The 13,369-nt window shown below is 47.4% G+C and overlaps 1 long non-coding RNA gene across 1 annotated transcript; it reads left to right on the top strand.

Annotated features, from left to right (window-relative positions):
- The first annotated feature begins 792 nt into the window (after nucleotides 1-792).
- Nucleotides 793-1,360, top strand: LOC139791028 (uncharacterized). The gene is made up of 3 exons (XR_011723759.1): nucleotides 793-885; nucleotides 960-1,163; nucleotides 1,262-1,360. It is a non-coding gene; the product is annotated as an uncharacterized lncRNA (long non-coding RNA).
- Nucleotides 1,361-13,369: the final 12,009 nt, after the last annotated feature.

The raw sequence follows: 13,369 nt of genomic DNA on the forward strand, positions 1-13,369 counted from the left end.
AGCAGCATCTTCTTCTTGTGTGACAAGTTTGAAGTGTAGATAGGTCTTTCATCTGGGAAGCTTCCTGATGGTCATCTTCTGAAACATCATCGCCACCTGCATCAGCATCATCTCTGGTCGTGGACTTTCCCAGAGTGGGACTTTGTTCCCCGCATCCTCGTGTCATCAGGTCTTGAAGCACGGGTTCTTCGGCGTCCCTTGATTCAGCCTCTCGTTTTGCAGTTGCATTGCCGTAGGTCTTCTTGCCCAACAGTCTTGGATCCCAGAGATATTCTTTTTGCTTGGTGTTCTCTTGAGATCGAGTCTCGTAATTTGGAGGGCTGTGTCTCGAACTGGTCTGAGTGTTTGGCTTGGAGCTGCCCTTCCCAGAGTTTGCTGGAAGAGCCATAACTGAATAGTTCAGCTGTTGGGCAGTGTTCCAGTGACTTGTGTATCACTGTTTTTCAGATCCCGTGTGACAAGGATGTACACGAAAGAGCGGGAGGAGAGAAGAGCGCCGTCCAAAGGTTAGTCGGTGTTGGAGTGAAGGTCCCACTCCTGGCTACCTGGCCACATTATGGTTTGTTTGTCCTTTTGAAGGTGAGAGCAGCCAAGGAAGCAGAATATCTGTTCCGGAGGTGGCTCTGGCAAGGTGAGCAAAGGCTGGTGTGCTGGAGGAGCAGTTATTTCTCGGGGGTTTTATTTTCGTTGAAGGCATTGGCATCCCCTGTTTTTTGTGTTTTCCAGGTGTCCTCCAAACCTACTTTTGGCACCCCATGAGGATGGCAGGCAGATGGGTGAGAGGCTGAGGCACTACCTCAGCATGTTCCTTTTGCTTTGACTTTTGCAGGTGCCACAACCATCCTTGGAGGGACAAAGACACACATTTAGGAGCGGTTGGAGAAGGTGAGCTGGTGGTGGGCTGGGTCAGCCATGTATTTTACATCAAGTCACTTAAACGTTTCCTTTTGTTTTTGCAGGCGCTGTGCGTGCCACCTTTGGAACCGGATGAGCGTTGAAGTTGAGTTGAGTTGGTAGCGAGGGGTTCATGGGGCTGGTGACTTCTGATCAGCAGAACAGGAACTCTTTCTCTTGGTGTTTCAGGTGCCCCAATCAATGGTGGCGATAGCGTTCAACTCTGGAAGGAGAAGGTGCGTGGTATACCATGGGGCTCCCTCGAGGAGGTGAGTGCAGCAGAAGTAGCGTGCGTTGGCTTAGGTGGGACTTGTGCCAGCGCTGTTTGCGATCTGTGGGTTGTGTTTTTTTCCTTTTTTACGTCTAGGGGATGAAGAGGAACCGTGCGACTGGAAGCACATCCCAGTCAAACAATGTGGTTTTCGTTACCGACCATGGCTTTGTGCTGCTGTCGCTCTTGAAGATAAGTTGAGCGCCCAGGGGCGGGTGGGGAGGGGCTGAGCAGAGGAGTCGAGGCTGGGAACTGCAGGTGGTGTTTTGAAGTTAGTGTAGGGGAGAGGGTTGTCTGGGAGCAGCCCCCTTTGGGTGGGTGAAGGAACAGGTTACTTTCCAGTGTGATTCCAGCGTGGGCAGGGCAGCTCCAGCTTCGGTGTGTGGGGTTGTGTGTTTTGTGTTGTCTGTCTTTGTCTTAGAGCTTCCTCCGGTCTTGATGGTCTTCTGCGTGTCCTCACAGAGCAAGTCTCGCATCTTGGGCATTATCCCTGCAAAGCCTTTCCTGATCAGCACGGTACTGATCAGCAGCATGTTATTCTGCACAATGAGTTTAAATTGCAGATCGGTCTCTTGACTTGGAAGTTTCTTGATGGTTGTCTTCCGCAATGTCATTCTCAATTGCATTGTCATCTGATCTCTGTCCGCCCAGTTTCCCTGAGGGGGACTCGTTCCCCGCATCCTTGCGTCCTCAGGTCTTGAAGGCGGCTTCTCGGGCATCCGTCGCTTCATTCCCTCGCTTTGCAGACGCATCGCCGTAGGTCTTATTACCCAAAAGTCTTGGATTCCAGAGTCCCTCTTCTTGCTGCGAGTTTTATCTTGAGCTCAAGTCTTGTGACTCATGTGGCTGTGTCTCAGGTCAATCTGTGCCTGTGAGTGTTTGGCTTGGAGCTGCCCTGCCTGCTGTGTAGGATCAGGGGCCACAGAAGCACCACAACCTGACTGACTCGGTGTTGAGCAGCGGTGCGGTAACTTGTGTAATCCTGTTTTTCAGATCCCGCAAGTCAAGGATGAGCAAGAAATGGATGGAGGAGGAGACAAGGGAACCAGCTGAAGGTTAGTCAGGGTGTGCAGTTGGTGGCAAGCTGCCTCCCTTGGCTACCTGACCACATTATGGTTTGTTGTCATTTTGAAGGTGGAAGCGGCGAGCGAAGCGGGGTACGGACACCAGAGGTGGCTGTGGCAAGGTGAGCAATGGCCGGTGGGCTGGTGGAGCAGTTATTCTCAGGTGTTGTATTATTGGTTGGTCATGAGCATCCCTTGTTGTTTTGTGGTTTTTTTTTGTTTGTTTTTCAGGTGCCCTCCTAACCTCATCGTGGTACCCCAAAGAGACGGCAGACAGATGGGCGAGGGGCAAAGGTAATGGAGCAGGAGATAGATGTCACAGTGGCCTGGGTGTAGTTGGAGGCAATATCTCAGCGTGTGCCTTTTGCCTTGACTTTTGCAGGTGTCACACACAGTGCTGGAGTGACAAAGCCATGTCTTGAGGAACAGTTGGAGAAGGTGAGATGGCTGTGTGCAGAGTCGTTCACGTGTTTTATATCAACTCGGTTAAATGTTTCCTCTTTTTTTGCAGGCGGTGTGCCTCCTACTGTTGAGAACAGATGACCCTTAAAGGTGAGGTGGTACAGGGGGGTTCATGGAGCTCGTGATGATCAATCATCAGAACAGTAACTCTCGTTCTTTTTAGGTGCCCAAAGCAGTGGTGTAGACAGGATTGAACTCTGGATCAAGAAGGGGAGAAGAATGCTGTGGGACTCTTCTGAGGCCTCTTTTTTGTAGTGTAAGTGTTTGGAGATGGCTGAAGCGGTCCTAACTGGTGACATGGATTCTGATTTTTTCCTTTTTTTTTTTTTTTTTTTTTTTTTTTTTTTTTCTGATTGCAGATGGTGAACAGGAATGTGTGTACTGAAGGAACATGCCTGTCACGGAGTGGTGTTTGCTGCTGGACATAGATTCCGAACCCCAGCTCTCGGAAAGATAAGTCGAGGGACTGAATTGTTGGGGGGTTGAGGTTGGGAGTTGCCGGAGGGATTTTGAAGTTTGCTTTCTGGGAGAGGGCTGTCTGGGAGTAGCCCCCTTTGCGTGGATAAGCGGAGCGAGTTAGTTTCCAGCACGATGCTAGTGTGGGCAGGGCAGCTCCAGCCTTGGTGTCTGGGGTTGTGTGTTTTGTGTTGTCCGTCTTTGTCTCAGCGCTTCCTCAGGCCTCGATGGTCTTCTGTGTGTCCTCACAGAACAAGTCCTGCGTCTTGGGCACCATCCCTGGAAAGCATTTCCTGGTCAGCAGCATCTTTTTCTTGTGTGACAGATGTAAACCATAGATAGGTCTTTCATCTTGGAAGTTTCTTGATGGTCATCTTCTGAAACATCATTGCCACCTGCATCAGCATCTCTGGTCTTAGATTTTCCCAGAGTGGGAATCGATCCACACGTCCTTGTGTCCTCAGGTCTTCAAGTCCATGTTTTTTGGCATCCATCGCTTCATCTCCTAGCTTCGCAGTCACATCGTTGTAGGTCTTCTTGCCCAGCAGTCTCGGATGCCGGAGATACGCTTCTTGCTTGGTGGTCTCTTGACATAGTCTCATGGTTTGCAGGGTTGTGTCTTGAGTTTGTGTTTGGGTTGGAGCTGCCCTGCCTGGCGTTGTAGGGTCAGGGTTTGTTGGAAGAGCCCTAAGGGAATATTCCAGCTGTTGAGCAGCATTTCAGTGACTTGCATAATACTGTTTTTCAGATGCTGTGTGACAAAGACGAGCAGAAAAAGGCTGGAGGAGGCGAGAAAGATGCCACCTGAAGGTTAGTCAGTGTTTGGTGTTGGTGGGGAGGTGCTTTCAATATTTATTAGAATCCCTGAGATTAGTTTGATTTATTTCTTACAGATGCAGAAGTCCAGGACGTGGAACAAAAAGCAAAGCAGGTGGGTAGCTGAATGTCATAGCAAGGCTTGGTAAAGTCTGTCACAGGGCAGGTGGATGTAGTTGCTCTGAGCAGCATTAATGTTTTGTTTTTTTTTTTTTTGTTTTTTTTGTTTTTTTTTTTTTTAGGTTGCAAAGCTGTGTAGAGCAGGCAGTTCATCTCAATGGGACATGACATTTGGAAGGTGAGCACTGTGAAATTGCCTGCTGGAAGTGTTAAATGTTATGAGTAGTATTGAAGTAAAAAACATTACCTGTGTATTTTTTCAGGTGGTGCCTCGGTATCCAGTTCAGACTAACATGCCTGAGGGGCATCTGGCGAAGGATTAAGGTAAAGGAGATTGGGCAATTCTCTGGGAGGGTTTTGTTGGAAGCAGCAGTATATTACAAATTGCCTTGCTCTTTTCAGGTGCCCTGTAGAGCCATTGAGGTGTCAGGAAGTACACCCATCAACTGCTTAAGAAGGTGAGATGCTAGTAAGCTCTTTCAGTAAGATCAAAGTCCTTGACCCCTCGCTAAAGCATTTGCCTTTTTTTTTTTTTTTTGCAGATGCTGTCCTGGCCATTGTTGGACTTGGCTGAGCATTTGAGGTGAGGTGAGGTGGAGTGGTGGGAATGACGAGGATCATTTTACAGAGCAGAACAGTAATTTTGTCTCTTGGTCTTCTAGGTGACAGAAGCACGGTGTCTCCGATGAGCGTGTCGTCCGAGGAGGGCGTGCTGTGGGACAGTCGGTGCCGGTAGACAGGACGCCCTAGGATTCTGCACGGTTTACAGAGAACTGTCTTCGGGGAGACCATCCAAACCTGCGCCTTTTCGTCTAGCAAACTGTGTTTCCACGGCAGCGCTATGTTGTATTTCATCTGTGCCTCCTTCAGGGTTTCAGTCTCAAAGCCCATCAGGTAACAAATGTGTTGTTCTGGTGTTTGGTTTTGTAGGGCTCTGTATCTGCTGTTTGGCAGTATACTGACTTTGTACTGTAGGTTTCCAGATATACATTGTATGTGTGATTTAGTTCTCAGTGCCTTGCAATGCTTTGTAATTGAATTGCCATGACTTTGTGGCCACGTGCCACAAAGGTGCTAGGTTCTGTGTCTTCAGTCCCTCCTTGTATTTCTGTATTAGAACATTTACTGCATTGTACAGTATGGTTCATGTTGGTGTCGCGCCGTACTTGACCTGGTGTCGCGCCGTACTTGACCTGGTGTCGCGCCGTACTTGACCTGGTGTCGCGCCGTACTTGACCTGGTGTCGCGCCGTACTTGACCTGGTGTCGCGCCGTACTTGACCTGGTGTCGCGCCGTACTTGACCTGGTGTCGCGCCGTACTTGACCTGGTGTCGCGCCGTACTTGACCTGGTGTCGCGCCGTACTTGACCTGGTGTCGCGCCGTACTTGACCTGGTGTCTGAGTTGTTACTCTATTTTTTTACTCAAGTGCACCAAAATAGGCTGTATTACTGTCTGTGGTTCCATTGGTGTTTTCCATGTGTGGTTGTATTGTTCTGTGAAGCCTTATGTGTGTGTTAGGGTGGCTTTGTTACAGCATGTTGTACTGTATTAGATTACAGTGCCCTATATTTGAGTGCTTATTTGAGTTTTTATTGCACTGTATTGCTATGTAATGTAATGGCGTTTGAGTCTGTAGTGCGCTACATTTGCCTGTATGGGACTGTATTAGTGTGCCAGTGAGCCTATAGCATTGTAGGGGACTAGGTACACGACCCGGTGTTGCAATGTACGTGAAGGATTGATTTTGCATAGCTTTTTATTTGAATGTATACTTGTACTGCCTTACTTCATTGTTTGACTTTTACAGCCCTACTTTAGAGCGGTAGATTTAGTCTGTAGTGGCTTTTGTTTGACTTTGTGATGCCTTGCAGTTTAATCCTAATTTGAGTCTGTGCTGAAATTGAGTTTGTGTAGTTGTAGTACTTGACGGAGTCATTGAAGTATTTGCCTGTAAGTAGTCTGTAATGCAGACTTAAGCAGAAGTCTGTAATGCCTTCTTTGTCTGTCTTTGTGTATAGTCCTGAATATTTGTTTACCTCCCCGCTGGACTCTGTACTTGAATACGTACTGTATTTTCAATAACGGTTTTTGACTGCATTGTGAGCGTACTCGTGTGTGTAATGCGATGGAACTGGCTGTAATTGACTGAGTATAGCATTGTAACAATCTAGTGGTATGCATTGCCACTGCATGTGTATTGATTTGTAATGATGTATGTGTATTGCCTTGAAACCAACTGTGTACTGCCTTGTAGTGATGTACTTGAAGCTTGGACCTGGGTGTGGGTAGCCTTGGACCTGGGTGTGGGTAGCCTTGGACCTGGGTGTGGGTAGCCTTGGACCTGCCTTGTACCTGTGTGTGTGTTGCCTTGTACCTGTGTGTGTGTTGCCTTGTACCTGTGTGTGTGTTGCCTTGTACCTGTGTGTGTGTTGCCTTGTACCTGTGTGTGTGTTGCCTTGTACCTGTGTGTGTGTTGCCTTGTACCTGTGTGTGTGTTGCCTTGTACCTGTGTGTGTGTAGTGCTGTACTTGTATTGCCTTAATTGAGTGTCTGTTTCTTTGTACTGATGTACTTATATTGCCTTATACCTGAAAGTGTATTGCCTTGTATTGAAACGTGAATTGCCTTGTATTGAAACGTGAATTGCCTTGTATTGAAACGTGAATTGCCTTGTATTGAAACGTGAATTGCCTTGTATTGAAACGTGAATTGCCTTGTAGTGATGTACTTGAAGCTTGGACCTGGGTGTGGGTAGCCTTGGACCTGGGTGTGGGTAGCCTTGGACCTGGGTGTGTGTAGTGCTGTACTTGTATTGCCTTAATTGAGTGTCTGTTGCTTTGTACCGATGTACTTATATTGCCTTATACCTGAAAGTGTATTGCCTTGTATCGAAATGTGAATTGCCTTGTATCGAAATGTGAATTGCCTTGTATCGAAATGTGAATTGCCTTGTATCGAAATGTGAATTGCCTTGTATCGAAATGTGAATTGCCTTGTATCGAAATGTGAATTGCCTTGTATCGAAATGTGAATTGCCTTGTATCGAAATGTGAATTGCCTTGTATCGAAATGTGAATTGCCTTGTATCGAAATGTGAATTGCCTTGTATCGAAATGTGAATTGCCTTGTATCGAAATGTGAATTGCCTTGTATCGAAATGTGAATTGCCTTGTATCGAAATGTGAATTGCCTTGTATCGAAATGTGAATTGCCTTGTATCGAAATGTGAATTGCCTTGTAGTGATGTACTTGAAGCTTGGACCTGGGTGTGGGTAGCCTTGGACCTGGGTGTGGGTAGCCTTGGACCTGGGTGTGGGTAGCCTTGGACCTGTGTGTGTGTAGTGCTGTACTTGTATTGCCTTAATTGAGTGTCTGTTGCTTTGTACTGATGTACTTATATTGCCTTATACCTGAAAGTGTATTGCCTTGTGTTGAAATGTGAATTGCCTTGTGTTGAAATGTGAATTGCCTTGTGTTGAAATGTGAATTGCCTTGTGTTGAAATGTGAATTGCCTTGTGTTGAAATGTGAATTGCCTTGTGTTGAAATGTGAATTGCCTTGTGTTGAAATGTGAATTGCCTTGTGTTGAAATGTGAATTGCCTTGTGTTGAAATGTGAATTGCCTTGTGTTGAAATGTGAATTGCCTTGTGTTGAAATGTGAATTGCCTTGTGTTGAAATGTGAATTGCCTTGTGTTGAAATGTGAATTGCCTTGTGTTGAAATGTGAATTGCCTTGTGTTGAAATGTGAATTGCCTTGTGTTGAAATGTGAATTGCCTTGTGTTGAAATGTGAATTGCCTTGTGTTGAAATGTGAATTGCCTTGTGTTGAAATGTGAATTGCCTTGTGTTGAAATGTGAATTGCCTTGTGTTGAAATGTGTATTGCCTTGTGTTGAAATGTGTATTGCCTTGTGTTGAAATGTGTATTGCCTTGTGTTGAAATGTGTATTGCCTTGTATTGAAATGTGTATTGCCTTGTCCTAGAATGTGTATTGCTTTGTCCTAGAATGTGTATTGCCTTGTATTGAAATGTGTATTGCCTTGTCCTAGAATGTGTATTGCCTTGTCCTGAAATGTGTATTGCCTTGTCCTAGAATGTGAATTGCCTTGTATTGAAATGTGTATTGCCTTGTCCTAGAATGTGTATTGCCTTGTCCTGGAATGTGTATTGCCTTGTCCTGGAATGTGTATTGCCTTGTCCTGGAATGTGTATTGCCTTGTCCTGGAATGTGTATTGCCTTGTAATTTTTTTATTTTTTAAATGTAGTTCTTAGTCATTTATTGTGCTATAGTGGTAGCTGCAGGTTCTTGTAGGGTAGATGGCTTGGTTTTTGTGGGCTAGCTTGCTTGTATCATAGTGATTTAGGTGTAGCCTGTGCTTGTACATTGTATGTGGAGATGACAATTTTTTCCCTTTCAGGTACTTAAAAAAATTACTTAGAATAAAAAAGCCCCAGCTGGGGGATTTTTTTTTCACTCCCCCGGCTGGGGTTTTTTTTCCCGGGTCCCGGTCGGTCTGCGAGGCGATGTTCATCGCCTATGTTTGGATGCAGAAAGGCCTGGGACCTGGGTTTTGGCAGGCAGGATGATTTAGGAGGCTTCCAGGAGCACAGCTCCTGAGGAGCACGGTGGATGAAGGGTGTAGGCGGATAGAAGCAGTGAAACTATAGCTGGTAGCTGAGAGCTGGTAGTGGCTTGTGCAGCAGTGGAATGAGGGCCGAGGAATTTTGTTGGCAGTGTTGTGTAATAATAATAGGCTTGGGGGGTAGGTGTTGTCTGTGTTGTATATGTGGAGGTAACCATTGTTTCCTTTTCAGGTACTTAAAAAAAAATACTTAGAATAAAAAAGCCCCAGCTGGGGGATTTTTTTTTCGCTCCCCCGGCTGGGGTTTTTTTTCCCGGGTCCCGGTCGGTCTGCGAGGCGATGTTCATCGCCTATGTTTGGATGCAGAAAGGCCTGGGACCTGGGTTTTGGCAGGCAGGATGATTTAGGAGGCCTCCCGGAGCACAGCTCCGGGGGAGCATTGTGGATTCATGGCAGAAGTGAGTACCAACGATAGTAAAATGTAATTGGGATCTTTGCAGGAGAGGACGGCATAGTTGTGTCAGAGGGGTAGTGTGGAGAATTGAAAGGCAACACTGAGATAGTAAGCCAGGCAGATGTTGTGAAGGGTCCTTAGTTATTTCTGTAAGTCACTTGTTTAGAGAAGGGGATTCTAAAGATATATTAGGTGTGTGGAACAAATTTGAGCTAGTATATAAAGGCATTTTTTCTGGTTTTGTGTACTGTGTCATTTCCTCGGTTAGGTACCAATAAAACTCAAATAAGTCTGTGTTTTGCCATGCTGTGTCTCGTGTCATTGTTTCCTTGGTTAGGTATCAATAAAACTTGAATAAATCTGTGTTTTGCTATGCAATGTCTCGTGTCATTGTATCCTTGGTTAGGGACCAATAAAACTTGAATAAAGCTGTGTTTTGCTTTGCTGTGTCCTGTCTCATTGTTATCTCAGTTAGGGACCAATAAAAGTTGAATAAAGCTGTGTTTTGCCTTGCTGTGTCTCGTGTCATTGTTATCTCAGTTAGGGACCAATAAAACTTGAATAAAGCTGTGTTTTGCTTTGCTGTGTCCTGTCTCATTATTTCTTAAGGTAGGTTTTGTATGTTGTCTCTTTGTAGTGACTGGATTGGCTGTGTATGTCTGTGTTGGTGTGTCTGTGTCTGCCTGTGTCAAATTCTATTTGTCTGTCTCTTCTGTCTTGAGTTGGCCAACTCATTCTCTACTGTCCACTTTGTTCCTGTGTCTCCCTCTTCTACTGTCTGTTCATGTCTTCTACTGTCTTTCTCTTTCTCTCTTCTATTGTCTTTAATCTACTGTCATTCTCTCTTCTATTTTGTCTTTCTCCTTGTCTTTTTCTCTTCTACTTTTCTCTGTTTCTCTTCTACTTTTCTCTGTTTCTCTTCTACTTTTCTCTGTTTCTCTTCTACTTTTCTCTGTTTCTCTTCTACTTTTCTCTGTTTCTCTTCTACTTTTCTCTGTTTCTCTTCTACTTTTCTCTGTTTCTCTTCTACTTTTCTCTGTTTCTCTTCTACTTTTCTCTGTTTCTCTTCTACTTTTCTCTGTTTCTCTTTACTTTCTCTGTTTCTCTTCTACTTTCTCTGTTTCTCTTCTACTTTCTCTGTTTCTCTTTACTTTCTCTGTTTCTCTTTACTTTCTCTGTTTCTCTTTACTTTCTCTGTTTCTCTTTACTTTCTCTGTTTCTCTTTACTTTCTCTGTTTCTCTTTACTTTCTCTGTTTCTCTTTACTTTCTCTGTTTCTCTTTACTTTCTCTGTTTCTCTTTACTTTCTCTGTTTCTCTTTACTTTCTCTGTTTCTCTTTACTTTCTCTGTTTCTCTTTACTTTCTCTGTTTCTCTTTACTTTCTCTGTTTCTCTTTACTTTCTCTGTTTCTCTTTACTTTCTCTGTTTCTCTTTACTTTCTCTGTTTCTCTTTACTTTCTCTGTTTCTCTTTACTTTCTCTGTTTCTCTTTACTTTCTCTGTTTCTCTTTACTTTCTCTGTTTCTCTTTACTTTCTCTGTTTCTCTTTACTTTCTCTGTTTCTCTTTACTTTCTCTGTTTCTCTTTACTTTCTCTGTTTCTCTTTACTTTCTCTGTTTCTCTTTACTTTCTCTGTTTCTCTTTACTTTCTCTGTTTCTCTTTACTTTCTCTGTTTCTCTTTACTTTCTCTGTTTCTCTTTACTTTCTCTGTTTCTCTTTACTTTCTCTGTTTCTCTTTACTTTCTCTGTTTCTCTTTACTTTCTCTGTTTCTCTTTACTTTCTCTGTTTCTCTTTACTTTCTCTGTTTCTCTTTACTTTCTCTGTTTCTCTTTACTTTCTCTGTTTCTCTTTACTTTCTCTGTTTCTCTTTACTTTCTCTGTTTCTCTTTACTTTCTCTGTTTCTCTAACTTGTCACAAATTTAGTGACAAGTTTTAAAATTAAATAATAAATAATAAAATTAAAATTTAAAAAATAAACCCCACCAGCCCCTTGGGAGGAAAAAAAAAAAAAAAAAAATTAAAAAAAAAAAAAAAAAATATTTTTTTTTTTCCTCCCAAGGGGCTGCTGGGGCTGCACCAGACATATTATTTTTAATTTTTTATATACTAGTATATAGGGAAATTAGCATAAATTAGCATAAATTAGCAAAACAACACCTCCCACCCCCTGACCCAGCGCCCTCCCACCCCTAGCCCCTCCCACCCCCCGACCCCGCCCCCTCCCACCCCTAGCCCCTCCCACCCCCCGACCCCTCCCACCCCAACCCCACACCATCCCACCCCACGACCCCACCCCCTCCCACCCCTAGCCCCTCCCACCCCCCGACCCCACCCCCACCCCGCAACCCCACCCCCTCCCACCCCTAGCCCCTCCCACCACGCGACCCCGCCCCCTCCCACCCCGACCCCACCCCCTCCCACCCCTAGCCCCTCCCACCACGCGACCCCGCCCCATCCCACCCCTAGCCCCTCCCACCCCCCGACCCCGCCCCCTCCCACCCCCCGCCCCCTCCCACCCCGACCCCACCCCCTCCCACCCCGCAACCCCGCCCCCTCCCACCCCTGGCCCCTCCCACGCCCCGACCCCACCCCCTCCCACCCCTAGCCCCTCCCACCCCGACCCCACCCACTCCCACCCCGCGACCCCGCCCCCTCCCACCCCTAGCCCCTCCCACCCCCCGACGCCGCCCCATCCCACCCCTACCCCGCCCACCCCCCGACCCCACCCCATCCCACCCCTAGGCCCGCCCACCCCCGTGCCACACGCGTAACCACACCCCCAACCATAACCACACCGCTAACCCCCACCCCCTGCCACACCCCCAACCCTAATCCCGCCCCCAAACCCCAGCCACTGCCACACCCCTAACCCCACCCCCAACCATAACCACACCCCTAACCCCACCCCCTGCCACACCCCCAAACCTAACCCCGCCCCCTGCCACACCCCTAACCCGAACCCCACCCCCAAGAATAATCACACCCCTAACCCCAGCCCCAACCGAAACCCCACCCCCTGCCACGCCCCTAACCCCGCCGCCGACCACACCCCCAACCCTAACCCCACCCCCTGCCACGCCCCGAACCATAACCACGCCCCTAACCCGACCCCAGCCACACCCCCAACCCTAACCCCATCCCCTAACCCCGCCCCCGGCCACACCCCCAACCCTAACCCCACCCCCTGCCACGCCCCCAACCGTAACCACGCCCCTAACCCCGCCCCCTGCCACGCCCCTAACCCCACTCCCAGCCACACCCCCAACCCTAACCCCATCCCCTGCCACACCCCTAACCCCGCCCCCAGCCACACCCCCAACACTAACCCCACCCCCGGCCACGCCCCCAACCGTAACCCCGCCCCCTACCCCGCCCCCGGCCACACCCCCAACCCCACCCCCTGCCATTACGGTCAGGGTCAGGGTCAGGGTCAGGGTCAGAGTCAGGGTCAGAGTCAGGGTTAGGGGTTAGGGTTACGGTTAGGGTTAGGGTTAGGGTTAGGGTTAGGGTTAGGGTTAGGGTTAGGGTTAGGGTTAGGGTTAGGGTTAGGGTTAGGGTTAGGGTTAGGGTTAGGGTTAGGGTTAGGGTTAGGGTTAGGGTTAGGGTTAGGGTTAGGGTTAGGGTTAGGGTTAGGGTTAGGGTTAGGGGGTTAGGGTTAGGGTTAGGGTTAGGGTTAGGGTTAGGGTTAGGGTTAGGGTTAGGGTTAGGGTTAGGGTTAGGGTTAGGGTTAGGGTTAGGGTTAGGGTTAGGGTTAGGGTTAGGGTTAGGGTTAGGGTTAGGGTTAGGGTTAGGGTTAGGGTTAGGGTTAGGGTTAGGGTTAGGGTTAGGGTTAGGGTTAGGGTTAGGGTTAGGGTTAGGGTTAGGGTTAGGGTTAGGGTTAGGGTTAGGGTTAGGGTTAGGGTTAGGGTTAGGGTTAGGGTTAGGGTTAGGGTTAGGGTTAGGGTTAGGGTTAGGGTTAGGGTTAGGGTTAGGGTTAGGGTTAGGGTTAGGGTTAGGGTTAGGGTTAGGGTTAGGGTTAGGGTTAGGGTTAGGGTTAGGGTTAGGGTTAGGGTTAGGGTTAGGGTTAGGGTTAGGGTTAGGGTTAGGGTTAGGGTTAGGGTTAGGGTTAGGGTTAGGGTTAGGGTTAGGGTTAGGGTTAGGGTTAGGGTTAGGGTTAGGGTTAGGGTTAGGGTTAGGGTTAGGGTTAGGGTTAGGGTTAGGGTTAGGGTTAGGGTTAGGGTTAGGGTTAGGGTTAGGGTTAGG

This window comes from Heliangelus exortis, unplaced genomic scaffold (assembly GCF_036169615.1).
Source record: "Heliangelus exortis unplaced genomic scaffold, bHelExo1.hap1 Scaffold_87, whole genome shotgun sequence".
In the NCBI taxonomy this organism is placed as follows: domain Eukaryota; kingdom Metazoa; phylum Chordata; class Aves; order Apodiformes; family Trochilidae; genus Heliangelus; species Heliangelus exortis.